Raw genomic sequence first — 8,051 nt, forward strand, 5'->3', positions numbered from 1 at the left:
TTGAAATGTTAAGATGTCTCATATGACCTTTATAATTGTATTCCTGGAAGAATACCATTTACTTGAGGAAAGTAGTTAGAGAAAAATGTGCCATGAAGCATGTCATCTATTTAACTTCTCACGTGCCAAAGAGGCCAGTAATGTATCACGTTGCAGACTGTTCACCCATTCACTGGGTGAAAGATTCTTCTTGGTAATAACATAAGATATCTTAAGGATTTGCCAACATCATAAAGCTAACGAGAGGTTAGTCTGTGCTTTCACGAATCTCTCGAAACAATGCTCCATTTAGTGCTTCATACCAGTGATGGGAAGAATTATAACCATGAACAGTTTATTGAGTATAATACACATATAAAGTTGCCTTTGGTAGTTATGCTTGTTTCACATTACCATGTGGCATACGGTAATTCATGTCAAACTAGTGATATTTAACATGAGACGACTATAGATGCCACTTCCAGGGGCGGACTGGGCCGGGGGGCAGGGGGGCAATTGCCCCCCAGGCCGCCCTAAATCCGGGCCGGTGGGCCGGACGGACGACCGGCAGACGAGCATTCAATGCGGCTGCGGCCGCAAAGTTAAAAACTAAGCGGCCGCGAGCAGGATTGAATGTGGCCGTCATGCGTACCTGGCGTGGGGGGGAGGGGGGCGGTCCGCCCCGGCTTCCGCTCATCTGAGGGGTGCCACCATGCCGGCACGCCTTCAGAAACGATGCGCGCGGCACAACATTGAAGCCACGCCCACCGTCTTCCGCGCTCAGTGCACCGGAAGGACAGGAAGAAGAAGAAGAGGAGGAGGAGGAAAAGTGAGAGTGAAAGAAGAAAAGGTAGGAAAGAGTGGATTAGTAAGTGTGTGAGAGTGATGGGTGTTATGCTGAATGTAAGTGTGTGAGAGTGATGGGTGTTATGCTGAATGTAAGTGTGTGAGAGTTATGGGTGTTATGCTGAATGTAAGTGTGTGAGAGTGATGGGTGTTATGCTGAATGTAAGTGTGTGAGAGTGATGGGTGTTATGCTGAATGTAAGTGTGTGAGAGTGATGGGTGTTATGCTGAATGTAAGTGTGTGAGAGTGATGGGTGTTATGCTGAATGTAAGTGTGTGAGAGTGATGGGTGTTATGCTGAATGTAAGTGTGTGAGAGTGATGGGTGTTATGCTGAATGTAAGTGTGTGAGAGTTATGGGTGTTATGCTGAATGTAAGTGTGTGAGAGTGATGGGTGTTATGCTGAATGTAAGTGTGTGAGAGTGATGGGTGTTATGCTGAATGTAAGTGTGTGAGAGTGATGGGTGTTATGCTGAATGTTTGTGAATGAGGGTTTCAGATGGCATGGATGTGTAAGTGTTGGGGGATAGCTTGGCATAGGGAGTCCGTAATCACATTCCTTTCATGCCCAGATTCCAGCATGTAGTGGCTGCCTAGGCATGATAGGAGTGTGATTGCTGTTATAAATTATTTTTTGGTCCAACTTCGGTGTGTTAACACTTTTATTGGACAGAATAATTCAATGACAGTATTAATATATATATATATATATATATATATATAATTGCAAACAGCAATCACACTCCTATCATGCTAAGTCAGCCAGCACATGCTAGAACCTGGGCATGATAGGATTGTGATTGTTGTTATATATATATGTGTGTTTGTGTGTATATATATGTTAATATTGTTGTTGATTTTTTTGTCTAATTTTGGTGTTACTTTTAATAAAGTATTTTAAAGTTTTTTTTTTCAGTTTTGGCCAAGTGAATGCTGAATTTTTAGTTTCAGTCCAGAATTTTCATTTCGTTGCATCCCTACTATATACTATGCCAGTCACTAAAGTGGTAAGCCTACACCACATCAATGTTTGGCTTAGTATATAGTGATAGGGGTTGTCAGTGTCTGGCTCAATGTATAGGCACACATTGACGGTGGTACCGCATAATCCCTAAGCATATAATGATAACAAATATGCTGTACCCCTGTCAATGTTTGCCTAACCATAGAAACTATGCAGTTTTAAAGTGTGTGTGTGTGGGGGGGGTGCCACATACAGGGTCTGCCACAGGTGCCAAATACTCTAGGTACCCCCCTGCATCATGCGGCTGTCAGACCCAATGGCCATGCCTCAGCTCCTCTTCCCACGTCTTAAAAGTGGTGTGATGAAGAGCTGAGGCATGCGGTGCGTGCACGCCGGCCACTTTAATTTCATTAGGCGCTGGTGGAGTGACTGCCGCACGACGGCCGCTTTCAATGTCGCTCTGACATTTGATGGTGCAACGGGCCAGTTGACTAGACTTGCCCCCCAGGCCTTAGGCTGCCAGCCCTCCCCTGGCCACTTCCCTCTACACCAGGATTGTAAAGGCACTTTCCGGAAATATCTATCTGGGAAGGAAGACTTGGAGCATTTCCCTAACAACACTATACTACAACTGATAAATCCTCAAACATAATGACTTCACCTTCAATGAAAACCATTTCCTGCAAATAACTGGAACAACTATAGAGACACACACGTTCCCATAATACTATATAGCTCTGGACTACAGGAGAGACATGTCTTATAGATGTTTGTATTTCCACAACAAATGTAACCTGTGTCACCCAGCTGTTATAATCGCCCTAGATTACACCACCGAGTATTTCAACCTTCAATACACCACAACTAGCATCACGGATGATGGCATAATCACAACTATTAATAGAAGAAACCCACTGAAATATAAGGCAACGCAACACATTTGCACCTTATGTTTGTGAATTCTTCACCCAAAAGGGCCAATCAGTGAGGGAAATTGATGAGGAATTTGAATCAACATCTTCGGCTCCAGGAGAAATGGATTAAACCAACATTGTGGTTCTATGTCAGATTATGAATTTCTGTAATCACATTTTGTTCACACCCTTTACCTGTGAGTACTTTTTTGGCTCCACTAATCCCATATCCCTGTCCACACTTCCAAGGACTATTTTTTCATATTAGTCTCATCAGCCACTGTCTCATTCTATTCACTCTGTGTGCATTTTAGACAATCCCATAACAAGAATTGACATTGGACATCAAAAGCTTATGAGTTAACATCTTTTTTTTGTAGATTGACATAACAAAAGGCAAAAGTTAGCACTACTGACTCCAATACAAAATCCTAAAGCTCTATTTAAGAATCTGTTGCCATCTTGCAAATTCACTGCCAATGCAGATATTTTATCTAAAACACATTATTTAGGTCTACATTTAATATCCTTGCCATTGTCTTGAACAAAAAGTCAACAGGGAGTTGCACCACAATCCTTTGATTCTGTGTGAATTTCAACCGGTGGAGAATTCATGTTTTCTGTGTGTTATTTGAATGACTCGGACCAGCTAATTACAGATGTTTGTTTTTTTTTTAATTGCCAAGATGTTTTATAAGCATGTAGTTTATGTCGAACCTACTGATTCCAGTCAGTTTCAATCTTACACCACAGTTTGACATTATTTTTTCTCACCCTGTCCATGATTAAAGAGATCATTATCAGCGTACAGATAATAGCCCATTTAACACCCAATAGATCATAGTAATGCACTGGAGAGACTACATTAAGCATTCCATTTAAAGGGAAATTAAATTCAAAACATGGCATATTTTAAGGTTTCACTCTACTTTCTCGACTTCATTCTATCTACTATCTGCACCAAAAATTATACTCTATAAATACAAATGTTGGATAGATGAGCAGACAATCGGGAAGGAACAGGATAGTGACTGCGATACATCGACAGAAAAAAAGATATTTAAACATGTCTGTAAAACCTCTGTATTGTCCATTAAAGTGTTAGCATATTGACTTTATATATAGTCATTTTACTAGATGCTTGCCTTGCGTAAATAAAAAAAAAATGAGAACCAAGTGTAACAAATTATGGCAACATTCTTGAAACTTCTGAATCTATTATCACAAAGCAAAGAGAAGACTTAAATATTATTATAAGATAAAGGAACGCTCATCAATCTTGCCACGATGGAGCACCTCTAATGCCAAAACATGTGAGCCTACAGCCTACGTAAATAATCCAGCACTTTGAGATATTTGTGCAGAGGACATCAAAGAAACTGTGATAAACTTTAAAGTCCTATTCAACCATCAATACAATTGCTGGGCGCCATGGATTTTATTTAAGCTAAACTGAAGTACCAACTGGCATTAACATATACCCAGATCATAACCAGAATACTATAAACACAGATATTGTATGTCGTGTGGATGTCACAAGTCCCAGGAAAACATGTTAAGGCCATATAAGCTGCTTAAAGATTGATTAGTCTCGAAGGATATAGGAGAGGTGAGATACCCCAACTGCTGTCTGGAAACATCACAACGACATTTGAAATGGCCAATGATGGACACTTTTGGGCTCTGTTCACTAAAGGGAGAGTTGAGAGGGCAGTCTGCGAGAGTTGTGTTTTAGCTCCTTCACTTCACTATACTTGTGATGAGCCAACCCCTGGGAGCTTCTGTGGCAGGAAGAGCTTGGTTGGCCCTGTATAATGTAAAGTTAAATCATCAAGATCTCTTCTCAACCATTCATTATTCATTATGCAGGACCAGCCCAGTTTGACTTGCTGGAGGAACCTGCTAGTTTTGACCCTTTATAATGAAGCAAACTAAATGAGTTAAAACAGCCATTATCATGTAAACTCTCCTGCCAACAATTCATTTAGTGAATAAACTACTTTGTGTCATCTGACTGATGATTAATATAAATTTAAATCATATAAAAAGAATATAATTCTTTCATGATCAATCCTATGAACGCCACAGACCACATGGGATTATGTTCATAGCAAAGCACGAGACGGGCTTTTAGGGTCTATTCACTAAAGAGGGAGTTTGCAGGACAGTTGGCAACTTCAATTCTCTGATATCACTCTTCATTATCAAAAGCAGTGAGCTTCACATGCAATAAGGCCTGAGCAGATAGGTAATGTAGGGCAGTTCCTAAAACTCTCTTTACTGATTTAACTAAACATTATACAGATGAACTATCCTGCAAACTCCCTGTTAAGTGAATAGAACGCTCTGTCCCCACCAACAGCGGCATATTTTGGCCCAGGCCCTTCAATGCACCATTGCTCAACAGTTGAGAAGACCACAGTTCCCCATTGTAACTGGCCCATTTACAGTGGAGATGTGTCTTGCTGGCATAGCTTCTGTAGCATCTCTTCCCCCATGAGTCTTTCCATAATGGAGCACTGAGATATATGTCCTGGTACTCTGCACAGAGGACACCCAGGAACATGAATACCATATTTGCTCGATTATAAGACGAGGTATGCTCTGAAAAATACCCCTCGTCTTATAGTCCGTGCTGCTTACCGGGCTTAGGTCGCGAGCAGCAGGAGAACAGGAAGCTAGCACAGTCCTCACATAACTCTACCTCCCCCCTCCTTCCTCTGGGGGCGGGGCCAGAGAAGTTGCTCGCACAGCCGGGCCCCTTGAGCAAGTATGTGTGATTAATGGAATGAATGAGTATTTAAATGTTTGTGAATGAGTGTGTGTGTGAAAGCATGGATGTGTAAGGGGGGGGGGGTGGTAGCATGGCATAGGGAGGCTGTAATCACACTACTATCATCCCCAGGTTCCAGCATGTACTGGCTGCCTTGGCTTGATAGGAGTGTGATTACTGTTAGCAGTTATATATATATATATATATACCTCCAGAAATGCATTTTAACCCCTTATATGCCACTCAGCCCCATGATATGCCTTTTAACCCCCTATATGCCAGAGTGGCATATAGGGGTATAAGGCATATCATGGGGCAGAGGGGCATATAGGGGGTTAAAAGGCATACCATCGGGCACAGTGGCATATAGGAGGGTATAAGACATTTCTGGAGGCAGAGTGGCATATAGAGGGTTAAAAGGCACATCATGGGGCAGAGTGGCAAATAGGGGGGTATAAGGCATTTCTGGGGGCAGAGTGCCAAGCCTGGGGGCAGATGTGCATAACTGGGGGGGCAGATGTGCATACCTGGGGGGGGGCAGGTTGGCAAATAAAAGGAAGTAAAAAATATATTTTTCTCAATCATAGCTTTTATTAAATATGAAAATTAGTTTACATGAATTCAAATTTACTAGTAAAACTTTTTTCCTATAGGGTAGTCTTACATTCAGGCTTTTTGTTTTTTTCCTAAATGAAATATTTTGATTTTGGGGGTCGTCTTATGATCAGGGTCGTCTTATAATCGAGCAAATACGGTACTTGTCAGAGGTAGGTCCTGAGAAGTGGCTGGGGGAACTGCCTCTGGTCAGGCATTGGGCAGCACCCCACATAAATATAACACTGCCTACTAGCGCAAAACTAACAAGACAAGAGGGTTTTTTCACTGCAGGAGAGTTGCAGTTTCATATGCAGGAAAATTGCGGTTTCATCTCCACTGCTTTATTAGGAACGGACAACCCTACTGAGCCTCAGCTTCAAGAATAGCTTGGCTAGCCCTGTACAATGTATATTTTAATCAGTGAGCCACCTTACCAATTGAAATATCCATAATATAGGGCCAACTGATCTCTTCTTGCAGATAAATTATACGATTGTCCATTTTAATGAATGAAACCTAAAGGGGTTTAGTCACTAAAGCGAAACGTTGCAGGAGAGATGTAGTTTCAAGACCTTGGGGTCTATTCACTTGTGGGTTCAACCCAGCGAGCTACTGCTGCACGAAATTCTTGGCTGCCCCATGTTATGCATAGTTAAATCAGTGAGGTTTCTTCCAAGTCTCCTCACCTATTAAATGATGCATTATATAGGGCTGGCTCAGCCTTTCTTCCTGAAGAAGCCTGCCGGTGTTAGCCCTTTATAATGAAATGAACGAGTTGAAACCACAACTCTCTTACCAACACCCCCTTTAGTGAATAAACCCCCATTGACTTCACTATAGAATTGGGAAGGCCCATCCCCAATTTGCTTAGCTGGCTTTGTATATAGAACATATAGTTAAGTCAGTGAGATTCTTCAAGGACACCTCAAACATTAAGTTATGCATTATTCAGGGCCAGCTCTGCCCAACGCTGGAGAAACTTGCCAATGTTGAGTAATTGAATAGTGAGTGAAGGAGTAGAAACCCCAATTCTCCTTTTAATGAATAGTGGAGGAAGAGCCCAAAGACAGCATGATCTCAGCTGGTGCTGGGAACACAATATAACGATACAATTCTGGTCTGCATCTTATAAGGTGATAAAATATTACACAAGTTGTAATGCACAATTCTGTAACTCTCTGCGGAATATATAAAAAATAAATAAATAAAAAGTTCTAATGAGCCACAAGTGTCTTCCATTAGCACAAACTGTGTCTGGTAATGTGTGGGACGGCCAGATGCTCAAGTGTGGAATGTTTACTGTCCCAGATGTTAGGGTAGTTGCAATATGTGTGTCTTTCAAGGCAATCTCAGATTTCACTTGTCAACAGTCTTGTGCACAAAATACATCATTTATAAAGCACTTACAGTAATAGCAAAAAAAGCTGCAAATATTAGCCCAACCACCAAGGCTCCCTGATCATCTTAACATTGGGAAATGGCAAATTCTTAACACAAAAAGGATCATAGATAATTCTAGTGGTCGGCCATTTAATGTAGAAACAGAGGATCATCATACTGTCAAAACCCAGGCAAGTTATGTACATACTTTGTGACTGTTCTGAAATATTTCTATAGTGCCTCTTTTTTTTAAAAAAAAAATCATTTTATATTATTCTCTAGAGTGTAAGCTTGTGAGCCGGGCCCTCTTGAACTAATATATCAGTTTATCTTAGTCTGTCAATTTTAGTTTTAGTAAGAAACACTGTTTAAATAATAATGATAAAAATACTACTACTAGTTACTACTACTACTACTACTACTACTGTCTGATTAAGCTCTTGGACCAATATTAAATTAATATTAAACCCGAAGAAATTAAGCAAATAAAGCAAAAAAAAAAATGAAATACAATAAATTAATAGCCAGGTTATCCACTCTCACACAATTAATTCAATTATGTGCTCATCAATCATCAGGTTGTTATAGTAAAATTGCTA

The sequence above is a fragment of the Sceloporus occidentalis genome, unplaced genomic scaffold (assembly GCF_023333645.1).
Source record: "Sceloporus occidentalis isolate IW3139 unplaced genomic scaffold, rSceOcc1.0.p SCAF_72, whole genome shotgun sequence".
Classification (NCBI taxonomy): Eukaryota; Metazoa; Chordata; class Lepidosauria; order Squamata; family Phrynosomatidae; genus Sceloporus; species Sceloporus occidentalis.